The 15,887-nt window shown below is 45.0% G+C and overlaps 1 long non-coding RNA gene across 1 annotated transcript; it reads left to right on the forward strand.

Annotated features, from left to right (window-relative positions):
- The first annotated feature begins 4,374 nt into the window (after positions 1-4,374).
- LOC109550987 (uncharacterized) lies at positions 4,375-12,667 on the forward strand. The gene is made up of 3 exons (XR_002177691.3): positions 4,375-4,470; positions 10,164-10,250; positions 11,890-12,667. It is a non-coding gene; the product is annotated as an uncharacterized lncRNA (long non-coding RNA).
- The last annotated feature ends 3,220 nt before the right edge of the window (positions 12,668-15,887 follow it).

The raw sequence follows: 15,887 nt of genomic DNA on the forward strand, positions 1-15,887 counted from the left end.
CAATGGTGTGTTAGTTTCTGCTTTATAACAAAGTGAATCAGTTATACATATACATATGTTCCCATATCTCTTCCCTCTCGCGTCTCCCTCCCTCCCACTCTCCCTATCCCACCCCTCTAGGTGGTCACAAAGCACCGAGCTGATCTCCCTGCACTATGTGGCTGCTTCCCACTAGCTAGCTATTTTATGTTTGGTAGTGTATGTATGTCCATGCCACTCTCTCACTTTGTCCCAGCTTACCCTTCCCCCTCCCCATATCCTCAAGTCCATTCTCTAGTAGGTCTGTGCCTTTATTTCCCTCTTACCCCTAGGTTCTTCATGACCATTTTTTTTTCTTAGATTCCATATATATGTGTTAGCATACTGTATTTGTTTTTCTCTTTCTGACTTACTTCACTCTGTATGACAGACTCTAGAACCTAATGAAACTTCAAAGCTTTTGCACAGCAAAGGAAACCATAAACAGGACCAAAAGACAACCCTCAGAATCAGAGAAAATATTTGCAAATGAAGCAACTGACAAAGGATTAATCTCCAAAATTTACAAACAGCTCATGCAGCTCAATAACAAAAAAACCAACAACCCAATCCAAAAATGGACAGAAGACCTAAATAGACATTTCTCCAAAGAAGATATACAGACTGCCAACAAACACATGAAAGGATGCTCAACATCATTAATCATTAGAGAAATGCAAATCAAAACTACAGTGAGATATCATCTCACACCAGTCAGAATGGCCATCATCAAAATATCTAGAAACAATAAATGCTGGAGAGGGTGTGGAGAAAAGGGAACACTCTTGCACTGCTGGTGGGAATGTAAATTAATACAGCCACTATGGAGAACAGTATGGAGGTTCCTTAAAAAACTACGAATAGAACTACCATACAACCCAGCAATCCCTCTACTGGGCATATACCCTGAGAAAACCATAATTCAAAAAGAGTCATGTACCAAAATGTTCATTGCAGCTCTATTTACAATAGCTAGGAGATGGAAGCCACCTAAGTGTCCATCATTGGATGAATAGATAAAGAAGATGTGGCACATATATACAATGGAATATTACTCAGCCATAAAAAGAAACGAAATTGAGTTATTTGTAGTGAGGTGGATGGACTTAGAGTCGCAGGGTTTGGGTGAGACCTGAGGACCAGTCTTTTAACAAGACGTCCAGGAAGGAGGGAAATGTGAGGAATGTGGATCTAGGGATTCAGACAAGAAGGCTAACTAGGTCATTGGAGTTCTTCTTTTACAGACCAGGGTGGGGTCAGCCTTGAAAACAGCTTTGGTGTCAATATGGTCCTTGGACCATTGCATTCCTCTCTCCCCCAGGCACCCACTAAAATCACTGGGGGGGTTTGCTGAAATGCAGATTATTGGTTCCTAATATGGATGTACTAAATCAGATTCTCTGTGGGTGGGGCCTGGAATATGCATTTATAATAAATATCCCAATGATAATAATAATAGCCTAGGTTCATATAGCACTTACTCTGTACCAGGTTCTTTAAGATTAAAGAATAGTAACTCATTTAATCTGCACAATAGTTTGTGAGGTAGATTGTGTTATTATTCCATTTAGCAGATGATGAAACTGAGGCCCAGACAGGTTATTTAACCTTCCAAGGACATATAATTACCTAGTGATTGATCCAGGATTCAGACCTGGGTTGGTAGCTGCTAAAGGTGGGTTCTAACCGTCAGACCACACAGCCCCACTGCTCCGCACGGAGGCTAAAGCTGGAAACTCCTCCCATTAGTCATGGCGCTAGCTTATGACCAGCTCTACAGCAGAGGGAGGAACTTGAACAAGAGCTGGTGACTTGGTCACTGAGGGTACAGACCAGCAAGAGACTTCAAGGTCTGGGAAGAGTCAGGAGGCCAGGGTGTCAACATGCCAGGCAAGTTTAGGCAAGGCTCTTCTCCTCTTGAGTCCTTGGTTCCAGCCATCTGTCAAGAGGACGCTGAGCTGAATGACTTCTCGATTTCTTCCTGGCTCTAACATTTGAAAAACATGTGCATTTCCTTTCTCTGAGCAGCTGGGGCAGTTTCCTGAAAGGGGATGTGTGTGTGTGTGTGTGTGTGTCTGTGTGTGTGTGTGTGTGTGTGTGTGTGTGTGTTTGTGTAAGGGCAGTTATATGTAGGGGCAATGTCCCCAGTCCAAGACTGGCTGGGCATTAAGGTTTGACCGCCATGAGCCTGCGTGTATCCTAGGCCAAGCCAGTGCAGATGAGTTGTGACTTAGCAGGGCAGAATTTGCACTGGCACTGGGGCTGTTTCTGTCTTGACTATTCTGTTTTGTCCTGAAACAATGCATTTTGGGTCACCCGAGGAGAGAATGAGAGAAAGAGAGGTTGGGAAAGATTTTGGAGTGAAATGGAAAGAGCTTCAGGGAAATAGAGGCCCGGAAGTGGGCACCAGCTGTGGCTGACTGTGCAGCCTCCTTGCCTGCTTACAAGCCAGTGCCACAGGGCCAGGCATTCTTCCGTAGTCGAACTCAGTTCTGGGAACAAGGCTAGGCCACTGAGGACTCCACAAGAATGCTCCACCTGGGACAAGCCAGCCCCTCATTGATCCTGAGTTGTCCTGTGTAGTCTCAGCTATACTGTAGCATATAAAATAGTGATTAACATTGGGTCCTTCTTTGACACTACAGCTTGTTCTGCAATCCTTTAGCCCAAAAGGGAATGGCTGGCAGGGAGCCCATCCATGGGGCCTTGCTGACAACTCCACCCACGCAGCTTTCAGTGGTGCCCTGGTGAACAGAAGCTGTAGCAAGAGACTATGGTGTGTGCATGTGTGTCAGGAGTGGGTGGGCAGCTCTCAGCGTTCGGTGAGAGGCCACTGGTTCTGCGGTCACCTCTGCAGCAAGACATCATCCTCTAGACCCAGCTCCTGCCTTAAAGCACAGGCCACCCAACTCTCCCGAGCTGCACAGGGGTCATCGGGGGACTAAGGCTCTCTCTCCCAGTGCTCTGCAGGGTTTCAGGATACGTTCATTTGGGACAGGGCCGGTGGTCGGGCAAGAGCTCCAGTGCAGTTAGGGGCTGGGCATTGATCAAGCAACCACTTCACAGGGTTGGTTTCCTTTTGAACCAGGATTTCGTCTTAGTTTGGGCTGCTATAACAAAGTACCAAAGCGCCATTGTTATAAAACAATGGAAATTTATTTCTCACAGTGCCTGAGGCTGGATGTCTGGGATCAGGGTGCCAGCATGGCTGAGTTCTGGTGAGAGTTCTCTTCTGGGTTCTCATCACTGCTGCCTTCTCCTTGTGTCCTCACAAGGTGGAAAGAGGGCAAAAGAGCCCTCTGGGGTCCCTTTCATAATGGCATTAATCCTTTCCTGAGGACTCCATCCTCATGACTTAAGCACCTCACAAAGGCCTCACTTCCTAATATCATCACACTGGGGGTTAATCTTCAACATGTGAATTTTGGGGGGTCATTGCATGTCTCTTGAGGTATGAGGAGAAACCACTGGCCCTGTGGTCATCTGTGCAATTGGCATTAGCCATGGAGCAAGGCTGTGGGTTGGGAGCTGGGGAGGATTTCTGAGGCCAAGAGAATGCGGAGGTGAGCTGAGAGGGAGGTCTCCCAGGGAACCAGCCCAGGCTCCTGCTGACGGAGCAGTGATCATCCTGTAGTCTCCAGAACATTCGGTCTCCAGGGCAGCCTCTCTGTCTACATCATTTCAAGCAGGACCAGGACTCAGAGCTGTGATGGCTTCTTCAGATTTCAAGCCTGTTGCTTCAGAGGAAGGGGAGGGGCACCTAATAGAGCAGACTTCTCCACTGGAGACAGGTCTATGCTCAGGGCATGGGTGCTTGGACAGTTCAGCGATTCTTCCTCCATGAAGCTCTTCTTGACTCCCCCGGTCCGGCCAGAGCGGTCCTTCCCTGACACTCCGCTCTTGCCCTGCACTATCCCAGTGCAGTGTGATAGCTGTAAGTTCATCTTCATGGGAGCTCCCCAGGGCAGAGCCCCGCCTGTTCGCTCCTTATTCACTGTCGTGTTCATGGTGCGGCTCAGATTCCGAGTTCTGTTAAAGATTGTGGAATGGATGGTGGGAAGGTCATCAGCAGCTCTCTGCTTAGGCCTCCAAGAAGACCCTTTCTTGGTGATTCACCCCTTCTCCCAGGCCCTGTGGGAAGGAGGGGCTCTGCCCTGAGCTCAGAGAACCACTCCTTGCAAAGGAAGAAGAGGATGGTTGCACACTCAGCAGTTCTGGAAGGGCACTTGGGGCTGACAGCTGCCTGGTTGACTCATGAAAGCGGCACCCGTGATGGGTGAGGTCTTTAGCAGCCCAGCGCTCCACCCAGGATTGGAAGACGAATCACGTGCTCCCTCTTTACCTTCCTCCCAGGCCCCTGAATGGAGCCCCGTCTGCTTTCCTGCAGCCACCCCACGCAGGCAGAGATGAAGCTGCTGTCTGGTAGCAGAGATCTTCTTCGCCATGAGGCAGGTAGAGAAACAGCTTGCTTCCCAAGGAGAAAGTGGAGCTTTGTAGGCACACAAGGGTAAATACTGAGTGTAGTATGCTGCTAATTAGCTGCACAAAGGCCATTAGCATTAATGAGATCTGTCTCTGTGACCGATTCCCTCTCCACTGAGCAGGCAGCATCACTTCTCTGAGCCAGGCTTCCTGGCTCCGTGTTCTGCTGCTGCTGTGAGTCTGTGTGATACTTGCCTCTTGAATAAAAGACAGCTAGAATCACAAAGAAGCCCTTTCTCTTTCAACCTTGCTTTGGAACAAAAGCAGAAACTTCAGGTTAAAGATACACTTAAAAGATTGAAAATGTTTCCCATTCTCAGCCCTAATCATATCCCCTCCTCCTGACTTTGGAGTACTAGGCTAGAAAGTCAAAGAGTAGAAAAGAGGGATGATCATCACCAAGGTTTTGTTTTGTTTTGTTTTCTTTGAGCACTTAATATGTACCAAGCAAGAGCCATACATTACCTGATTTAAGCCTCACAATAACCACATGAGGTAGATTCTATGATGATCCTCATTTTGCAAATGAGGCGGTGAGGCTCAGAGCGGATAAGGAATAAATAACTTGCTCACATTTCCACAGTTAAAAAATGGAAGAGTCAGAATGATTCAGCTATGCCGGAATCCAGAGCTCATGATCTTGACCACAACACTGCACTCTCTTGAAAAGGATTCTGGGAAGGACTGTAATGAACAGTCTTGCCTCTTTAGAAGTAGGGGAGGAGAATTAAATAAACCAAAGTACTTGGTTATTGTTTATTACTACAGTTATTTATGTACAGTTTATTTAATGTCTATTATGGTCTTGGTGTGGGGGATGTAATATGTCATCCTTGTTCCCATGGAGACTATCATTAAGTGGTAATACAATGGAAACACGACTCTAATAAGAGGTAGCATGATCAATGGCTAGATAGGTACTGTGTATTACAAGGGTACGAATTAGGGCCCTTAATTGTATATGTGAGGGCATGGGAATGGTGAAGCCATATTTTAATCTGTTCTTTCCAATTTTATTGAGATATAATTGACAAGTAATATTGTGTAAGTTTAAAGTGTACAACACGTTGATATGATACACTTACATATTATAAAATGAGTAGCACCATAGCATTAGCTAACGCCTCCATCCCATCACATAAGTACCATTTTTTTGTGTGTGATGAGACATTTACGATCTCTCTTAGCAACTTTTAAGTATATAATACATTATTATTAGCTATAACCGCCATGCTGTACATTAGGTCCCCAGAACTTGTTGATCTTACAATTGGAAGTTTATACCCTTTGACTAATATCTCCCCATTTCTCCCATTCCCCAGCCCCAGGTTACTACCAATCTACTATTTCTATGATTTCAGCTTTTTTTAGATTCCACATGTAAGTGATTACATATAGTATTTATCTGTCTCTGTCTGACTTCTTTCACTTAGCATAATGCCCTTGTTTCATCCAAGTTGTCTCAAATGGCAGTATTTCCTTTCTCATGGCTGAATAATATCCCATGTGTTCTCTCTCTCTCTCTTTGATATCTGAAGATTATATATATATATATATATATATATATATATAAAATCTTCTTTATCCATTCATCTTTATTCATTCATCTGTTGTCGGAAACAGACACTTAGGTTGTTTTTGTTTCTTGGCCTTTGTGAATAATGCTGCAATGAACATGGAGGTGCAGATATCACTTTGAGATCCTGTTTTCATTTCCTTCCGATAGATACCCAGAAGTGGAATTTCTGGCTGAAAGGTAGTTCTATTCTTAATCTTTTGAGGAACTTCCACACTATTTTTCATAGTGTCTGCACCAATTTACATTCCCACCAATAGTGCACAAGCATTCTCTTTTCTCCACATCCTTGTTAGCACTTATCTCTTGTCTTTTTGATAATAGCCATTCTAACACGTGTGAGGTGATATCTCATTGTGGTTTTGATTTGCATTTCCCTAATAATTAGCAATATTGAGCACCTTTTCATGTACCTGTTGGCCATTTGTATGTCTTCTTTGGAAAAATGTCTATTCAGGCCCTTTGCCCATTTTTATGTTGGGTTATTTGGTTTTTTGCTAATGAGTTGTATGAGTTCTTTATATATTTTGGATATTACCCCTTACTGAGTATGGGGTTTGCAAATATTTTCTCTCATAGGTTGCCTCTTCATTTTTAAAATTTTTTCCCTTGCTGTGAAGATTTTTAGTAGTCCTGTTTATTTATTTTTGCTTTTGTTGCTTCTTTTAATCTTTTTGAATCTCTTTTTAAAAACATCTTTAACATTTGGAGAAGTGAACTGTAGTGGATAGAGAAGGCTTCCTGGAAGAAGTTCTAGAGCTGAGCTTCAAAGAGTCTGTGTTAGACGAAAATAGCAGAGGAAGGACATTGCTGGTCCAGGTGTCACTTGGAGCACTGACATAGAGGTGAGGTACAGCAGAGTGTGTGAAGGGAGAACTATAAGTGTACTTGTGTTTGTAGAGCATGAAATTTGTAGCAGGTCGTAGTGAGGAATGAAGCTGGAACGGGGGTCGAAGGTAGATCACAGAGGGCCCCATAGGCAAGACAACTGAGTTTGGACTTTATCCTCAGCAAATGGGAGCCATTGTAGGACTTCCAAGCACAGTAATGTCATGGAAGATGAGACTGACAAGGGCAAGAGTGGTAGCTGATGGTTCGATGGTAGCTAGATGCTATTTTAGTAACTTAGGCAAGAATGGTGGTGGCCTGAATGTGAACTATAGTAATAGGGATGGTGACTGGATACAAATTTGATAAACATCTAGCAGGTTGAATTGGCAAGTCTCAGTGGTTGACTAAATGCAAGGGGCTTGATGGAGAGAGAGGAGTCAGAGATAGCACTCAACTTTCTGCCTTAGGTAAAGAGTTGCTATTCTCTGAAACAGGAAACACAGAAAGTTTGGGAATGGGGCATGGTTCAGGTTGGGCCAGGTTGAGTGTGGTATGTCTAATAGACAGTCAGATGTGAGGTAGACAGTCTAAGGGAGCCACATGGAACATCCTGAGCTTGATACCAGCTGTGATCCTGAGGATGTTGGGTTCACCCAAGGTGGATACTGGTGAGAGGGAGAGCTGATGTGTAGCACCTGAACACCACCCCACCTTCCCAACATTCTTGTCCAACTACGTCTTCAGAAAAGAATCAAGTTCCTGTGTGCTGTGCCCGGGCTCATCACTCTCATCCTCCCTGAGCCAGATCTTTGCAGTTCTTCTATATCTAAGTCTAGACCTTTGGGATTACACTGGGAAAATCCACTGGCAGCAGGATAACTCTAGAATTCCTTCCTGTATCTCATGGCTTGGAAATGACAAGGAATTGCTGAATCTGGTAATGATGCTGGTGGGCTGCCTACTGTCCTATCATCTGTACCCTCCCCAAGCATCTCAGCTCTTTCCCACTCTGCCCAGTTCTCTTCTTGTTGGGTCCATATTGCAGAGGAGGTAGAGTCCTACATGGGTTGCTTATCCCATAGGGAGTCCAGCTGGTTAAAGAGGGTTAGGCACAGCCTATCCTATGCATTGGAATTGACTTTGATAGTTCTTTCCTGTTTCTAGCACTAGCCCTTTTCTCCCATCCCACCTAATACCATCGATCTGGTCAAGAGTAGCCAGCGTTCCCCATTGTGGCTGTCCCTGAGCAAGACAGATTTTCATGAAATTACATTTCATCAAAACTTACCTGTTCCTTTTTTTCCTTTTCTTATATCACTTCTCTCTGCTTTCTAGACAGCTCTCCAATATGACAAAATCCTCATGATTATATCTGGGCCCAGCAGCAGCAGGCCAAGTAGGAAGAGAACAGCAGAAAGGTTGCTGAGAGGTACAAGGAAGCAGTACCATGAATTAAGTCTAAAGGTCAGCTAAGGCTACAAACAGAGAGATGAATAGCAGGTTAATAGTTGGGAGAATCAAGAGCAGGGTGGACCAGAATTAAATAGAAAACGTGTGGTGATGAACTGAGACCAACCCCTACCTACTTCTATCAGGAAAGAGATTTGAGGGTCGGAAGGAGTCTAATAGGAGCTGGTATCTGCCATCCCAGATGGCTCAGGCCCAGCCACTCACAGCTAATGTGATGGCTTTTACAATGTAAGCCAGGCTCAGAAAGGAGTCAAAAGCTGCTTAGCTCAGTAATTCAGGGGTAATTTTTCTGCAAAGAGCAAGGTCAAAGACACATTAAAGGGAAGGCTCTGCTTTTCTTAGGTGAGGTCAGACTGAGGGGAAAAATGGCACTCATGTTAGTGTTTTTGCTTCGAAGATGACTAGTAAGGAACAGCAGACTGAAATTAGAGCATTCACTCCTTCCATTCCTCTTGAAACTAGAGAAAATCCTTTATTAGCATTCTATTAAACTAAAGGCTCTGAGTTAGCAAGACACAAGGGGAAAAGGAGGAGCAGAGATCCTCCTACAGTGGGGCAGGGGTGGTTTTCAGAGAGAAGGGTATGGGATACAGATTAGAGAGTTTGAATGAGGGGATGCAAGGGATCATCTAAGTGGGACAGACTTCTGAAGGACTAGGCCCCCTTTCCTTGGGTGACAAAGAAGAATAAGCAAGATAGGAAGAGTCATAAACTAGTATCCTTCCTACATCATGCTAGGCTGAGAGATCTACCTGAGTTTTCAGCAAAAAAATTGAGAATATAGCAACTGTACCCCAGTATCTGTTATATCTGGAAAGACTGGTAAGGCAGGAAGTATGTAGGGAAATGACAAGGCTTCTTTCTGCATTGCACAACTCCAGGGGGTACCATACACACGGAATTCACTGTGAATGATTCCTTCTAGAATTTGGTGACCTATGGCAGCCTTGAGTAAGGGAGAGCACTTACTTCCTGTTCAGCTTGTGGGTGTGGTGGGCACCTGTTGGTATTGTCTGCAGCAATGTTTTTCCTTCTTTTGATAAAGAGTGCTGATTTGGGGCGGGGAGGTCTCTCCCTCCTTCCACTCCACCCTTCTGACTCCTGATTCCATGAAGTTTCATGAGACTGTCTATCAGGGGCTCAAGCTAGCCAAATCTCTCCTTAGAATCTGAACCATTAGTAGAAATACACTAGATGAGAAATTGTTGGAGCTGATGTATTTTTTATGGCAACAACCTGAGAAGATTGTTTATTACTTCTGTGGCCACTGCCAACACTTTGTGATACTTACAAAAGGTACACAGCAAAGGGAGTTGAGGCATCTTTGAGCAAAGAAAAAGTCACCCTTTTTCCAGGCGGACAAAACCCTGTACAGAGAGACAAGTCTTGATGATCAGAGAGCAGGTTAAATCCACTCTAATTTGCCCACTCAGTTGGGTGCCCTGATTACTTTCATCCACATGTATCCCTGGAGTGGTCCTGTTTCCTGTCCTTCCTGAAGCCAAGTTGCTCGGATTTTCTGTGTATTCTGTAACTACCCTACACCCTTCAACTTAAGTTAGCCAGAGGAGGTTTCTGTTGCTTGCAGTCAAAGAACACGAAAAGATGCATGGGCGGAAAACGGCAGAGACAGGGCTGGGGGCACCCCAGCTCCCACTGTGAATTACTTAGCTGAGGCAGCACTGGGTATTAGCAGTATTAAAGATATTTATGAAACACCAGTGGCCAAGACAATAATAGAGGCACAGAAGATTATAAAAGTCAATTCTCTAATTTTTTCTCATAGATTAACACATACCTCTTCAAGGCAGAAGAGGAGGGATGCTGACAACTTCCAGGTGACACATGGCCTCCGTACCAATTGAGAGGACAGGTAAGGGAGGGGATGTAAAGGAACTGTGCCAGGTGGTTCACGTCAGCCCAGATGATCTGAAATCTCCTAAGATACCTTCTTGCTCTAGACTATAAGATTATTTAATTCCATCATGAGATAGTCAGTTCCAATGGATCAATGAGTTTCCTGTTCTCCCATGACATATTTGTACTATATCAGGGCATTTTGTAAGCTCAATCTGCATTAATTCAGGAAAGTTTTTTCTTTTGTACACATTTCTCTGCTTTTAACACCCCTTCTTTCTTTTCTATCTCCCTTTCCCCTTGATACTCAATGTAGCAGGAAGGACTGCATGCAGTATGTGGCTTTGGAAATGATCAAATCTAGATCTGAATGCCAATTTGCAGTTTACTAGCTGTATGACCCTAGGAAAATGATGTATCCTTCTGAGTATTATTTTTTCATTTGTAAAGGCACATGATATGTGCAATGGATACTTATTGTCTTTGCCACCTAATGTCTATTCCTCTTTCTTCTGCAACAGGAACCCAGTATTCTCTTGAGAATCCCCTCCACTGACATACAGTCCCGGTATTTTGCAAGAGTAGGGGGCACAGATGTCATACTCTTTCTCTTCAGAGATGCACAAGTGATCCAGGCTCGTCCTGTTAGTAATGGGCATTGTTGTGGAATCTAAAAAAAGTTGATACAAATGAAATTATTTACAAAACAGAAATAGACTCACTGAAATAGAAAGTAAACTTATGGTTACCAAAGGGGAAATGGGGGTGGAATAAATTAGGAGTTTGGGATTAACATATACACACTACTATATATAAAATATATAAACAACAAAGACCTACTGTATAGCACAGGCAACTATATTCAATATCTTGTAATAACCTATAATGAAAAATAATCTGAAAGAGAAGATATATATATACACATATATATACATATATACATGTATGTATATACATATATACATATGTATACATACATATATACACATAGATATACATATATATGTATACACACACATATATATATATATATATATATATATATATGGCTGAATCACTTTGTTGTACACCTCAAACTGGCACAACATTGTAAATCAACTATACTTCAATGAAAAATAAATAAATAAATAAAAGTATGGGCATTGTGTCTCCCAATACTGTGATTGGTTCATGGGTGATCACGTGACCGAATGTACGCCAATAAATATCAGGCCCAGGACATGAATTTAAACTATTGAGAAAGGGAGATTTTAATTTCCTCTAGGCTTAAGTCTGGAGCTGCTGGGAGCTACCAAATAGACGAACGCTGTTTCAGAGTGATTCCCAACAGGAGAAATCAGAGCTGAGAGAGGAAGAGAAACTAAGTCCTGAGGACATAATTTTAGCTGTTCAGTCCAGAAGGGCCTGACACCTAAAAGCCCTGGATTTGGATTTTTTAGTTACTTAAATCAATATACCTCCCCCACCCTTTTTTTTGTTGTTGTTAGGCTGTTAGAGTTATATTTTCAGATACTTGCACCTGAAAGAGTTATGATACCATTTATTCTGAAATATTTTGATAAGGATTAGAATTTAAAAATGAACAATGTCTGGATATCATGACATAGTGACGTTGATTATTTTCATTGTTCTTATTGTTGCTGGTATTTTCACAGGTGCTCCAGGGTCCTCACCTCCTCCTTGTCCCCTCAACCAAACTGTCTGGAGAGAGTCTACGGACAGGCATTTCTAGTGCTGGGACAGCACCGGGACGGAGGAGGCTGGAGGCTCCTGTGCCCTTCTGCTATCACAGGGCTGACCTCCATATGGCAGGGAGCAGAGTTCAGAAGCTGCCGCCTTGAAGTTTCTCTCTAGAGACCACAAGCCTAAGAGACCACCAGAAGTCTGCCTCATATCCCTCCAGCCATTCCCCTTACCACATGCTGGACTGGGTAGCTGGGATTCTGGGATTGTGGGACTGGGGTGGGGGTGGAATTGAACTTTAAATAAGCAACATGCTAAGTCCATTTCTTTGGAGGAGGGCTGAGGCAGCAGGAATCCAAAGGGAGAATGGGAGGGGGAGGGGTGTCTCTTAGAGGTGTCACGGAGCATGCTGGGTCTCCTGGCTGAGCAGGGCTGGCTCCTGCCCACAACCTTTAATGGCTATTTGATCCGCTCATTAGCAAGTATGAAACGTGGGGAGTCCAAAAAGGAAGAAGCAAAACAAAACAAAAGTCTGCAATGAATAAACTAACAGATGGTGACTCAGTTCAACGTGCATCCAATCCACCCCACTACCAAGGACTTTGTTTGCCTAACAGTGGAGGCTGGGGATGGAGAAGGGTCCCTGCTGCAGAGGCTGATGGGAGAACCCCAGATCCCCTCCCCCACCCTGCCCCTATCTCTGTATGGGGACCAGATGGGTATTCTTGTTTTAAAGCTCCTTTCCCTTGGGTTGATCCTGAATTCATTCTCTGATCCAGAGAGCAAGGTCCTTGGGGGAAATGAGGCTGACATTGCGGGGAGGGGAGGGACTGTGGGGTGCAGCAGCAGAGGGGGATGAAAAGCCATGTGGAAGTTGAGGCACAAGGTCAGGGAGACGTTTCCCCCTCCCATATACACACGCAGAATGAATCAGAAGGCAAGGTAGCTGGGGAGCTGGTACTCAGATAAAGTTCTGCCTGATTCCAAAGCCTTCATCCTTTCCACTACATTTCTTGCTTCCAAAGCCTGAACCACTGCCCCCGCCAGCCTTGCTCTTGCCACTGACTAGCTGTTTTGATCATCATCAGTTGATTCGAATCTCTGAGCATTGAGATTCCTCATTTGATAAATGGGAACAAGAGCCAATGGACCTGCCACTGTCGCTGTGAAGCACATACCAGTGTGTGAATGGGGCAGTTTCAATGTAATCCTTGCAGTCTGTCCAGATTCTCGTTAGTGGCCATCACTCTTAGGGTCCAGGGTGTCACTGGCCTCCTCCCCGCTAGGGAGCCGACAGCTGGGTTATGTGTACAAAGAATAACCATCAAATGGGAAAAGAAGAACCACTCGATGAAACAGCATGTTTGTGCCAAACGTTGGCCAAGACTGACTGGAGACCGTGACTCAGGCCAAATCTTGAAACTGTGTCCTGGGACACAGATCACACGTGCCCTGACCTACAGGGAGAGAGAGAAAGACACTAGACAGACCTCCATGTGTACTTGTCTGACCAGCCACAGGGCGTGGGGTGGAGGCCTGCCTCTGACTCCCAGATGCAGAAAGAAACAGGGAGAACCAGAGGGGTCAAGCCTGGTTCTAGAAAGATCCAGGTGTGTTCATAGGAGAAAAAACTTCCAATACTCTCTTAGGTTCTGTTGCTCGCCTGGTAATAAAGCTGACATAAGACAGGCTAACAGGAGAAAAGCATACAACTCTTACTTCATATTTTTATAGCATATGGGAGCCTTCAGAGGAAAAATGAAGACCTGAAGAAGTGGTTAAGACTGAGAGCTTACATACCTTTTTAACAATGGATGATACGGCTTCCCTGGTGGCGCAATGGTTGAGAGTCCGCTTGCCGATGCAGGGGACATGGGTTCGTGCCCCGGTCCAGGAAGATCCCACATGCCGTGGAGCGGCTGGGCCCGTGAGCCATGGCTGCTGAGCCTGCGCGTCCGGAGCCTGTGCTCCGCAACGGGAGAGGCCACAACAGCGAGAGGCCCGTGTACCGCAAAAAATCAAACAAACAAATAAAAACAATGAATGATAAATTTTGGAGAAGTGGCTAGATGCAGAGATACTGAGAGTCAGAAACCTCAGCTCAGCCTGAACTAAGGCTCAGGTGCTACTGGAAGGATCTGTGGGAACAACTCATATCCTCCTGTGCAGGGAATGAGCAGGACAGGGAAGACATGGGGGAGACAGGCAGGCCTGGAATTCAAGTCCACCTGTCAAATGACCGATAAATCAGCGGTGCTCAAATGGAAAGGCTGCCCTGTTGGACAACTCCCTTTGTCATTTCTTTTCAGTGGAAAGAAAATGAATATTGATTCTGTTCTTGCCTCTATGCTGTGCCCCTCAAATGAGTATGATTGCGTTTCCCCAGTTTAGTGGGTAACGTTCAGGTGTTTAAGGGCAATTGCATCTTCTCAGAGCTCAGTCTTTGAATTGCAAGCCTGGTGAGGTGAGAGTGAGAGTCTCCTGGGGTCTTTGCAGGTGAGCGGAGAGGAACTTCAGGCCTCAGATGGTGTTGGACTGTCTCTTGCATTCTGGAAGGGGAGGCTTAGAACCTGAGTCTTCTGAGAACTGGCTCAAAATTAGGTTTGCCAAGATGCTAAAGAATGGTTCCCATGGATCCTTGGAAAAGGTGAACCATTTTGTCAAGGAAGTGGGGACTCCTGGGCAGAATCTCTCAACTTTTTAGTGAACTATTCCTAGTGGAGAATGAAAACGTATGCGTAGAGTCCTAGGATGTAGTCTGAAGCTGCCTGCTTCAGGCACAAAATTATTTTTAACCTTGTGGAGCATTGTAAAAATTCTTAAGAATTTTGCATTCTTCCTGATATCATATATCTGTTTTAATATAAAAATAATGTTCTGAATCAGTGATCATCCAGTAAAGCTGATAGGAGAGGAAAATACAGCATAGTTATGCTATGGCTTGAAGGCTTGGTGCCCAATTCCCTGGGGTATGTTGTTTTGAGAACCACAGCCCTTGCACAATATATTCAGGTACATGGGCCCCATGATTCTAAGCTCTGTGGAGGTCACTACTGTAGTGTACTTGCTTCATGCCTGGGTCACCCTCTCACTGGGGATGAGAAAGGAGTGTGTGTATTCCCACATCTCAGACCTCTCTGAATTCTGGAAAGTTGTCCCCTTGGGGACACCAGAGGCATTTGGTACCCCACCTCCAGGTAGGGATATCCCTCTTTCAACCTGTGAAGTAATAGGATATATATCGATATCTGCTCCAGGTTCCTGGCACAGAGCTCCTTTTGAAAGCCCTTGTAATTTCCTAAGTGATAAGAACACCAGGAACATCTCCTGTTCTGATATTTGTCTTTGACCCCGTCCCTGGCACAGCGCTCCTGAAACCCTCACAGTTTCCGAGATGATGGGCGTGTCTTCTGTTCTAATGAAGTGACTGTGGGGCGGGGGGAAGGCTCCTGGATGAGGGCTCCTCGCCAGGAAGACCAAGCCATGATTAGAAACTTGGCATTTTCAGGCCTGGCCCCTGTTCTCTCGAGAAGGGAGAAGGGCTAAAACTGGAGTTAATGATCAATCATGCCTCAGTGATGAAGCCTCCATAAAATCCCTAAAGTACAGCGATTCGTGGGGGAGGGGGAGCTTCTGGGCTGGTAAGCACTTGGAGGTATTGGGAGAATGGTGCACCTTGAGAAGCCCTGCCCTCCTCCCTGCACACCTTGCCCTGTGTATCTCTTCCATCTGGATGTTCATCACGACCTCTATCGTATCTTTTATAGGAAACTGGTAAACGTAAGTAAAGAGTTTTCCTGAGTTCTGTGTGCGGCTCTAACAGATTCATCAAGCCTGAGGAGGGGGGCAGAGCCTTGATCTATAGCCGGTCAATCAGAAGCACGGGTGAAAACCTGGAACTATGATTAGCATCTGAAGTGGGGGGGCGGGGGGGAGGACGGGAGTCTTATAGGACTGAGTCCTTAACCTG

This window comes from Tursiops truncatus, chromosome 8, assembly GCF_011762595.2.
Source record: "Tursiops truncatus isolate mTurTru1 chromosome 8, mTurTru1.mat.Y, whole genome shotgun sequence".
NCBI lineage: Eukaryota > Metazoa > Chordata > Mammalia > Artiodactyla > Delphinidae > Tursiops > Tursiops truncatus.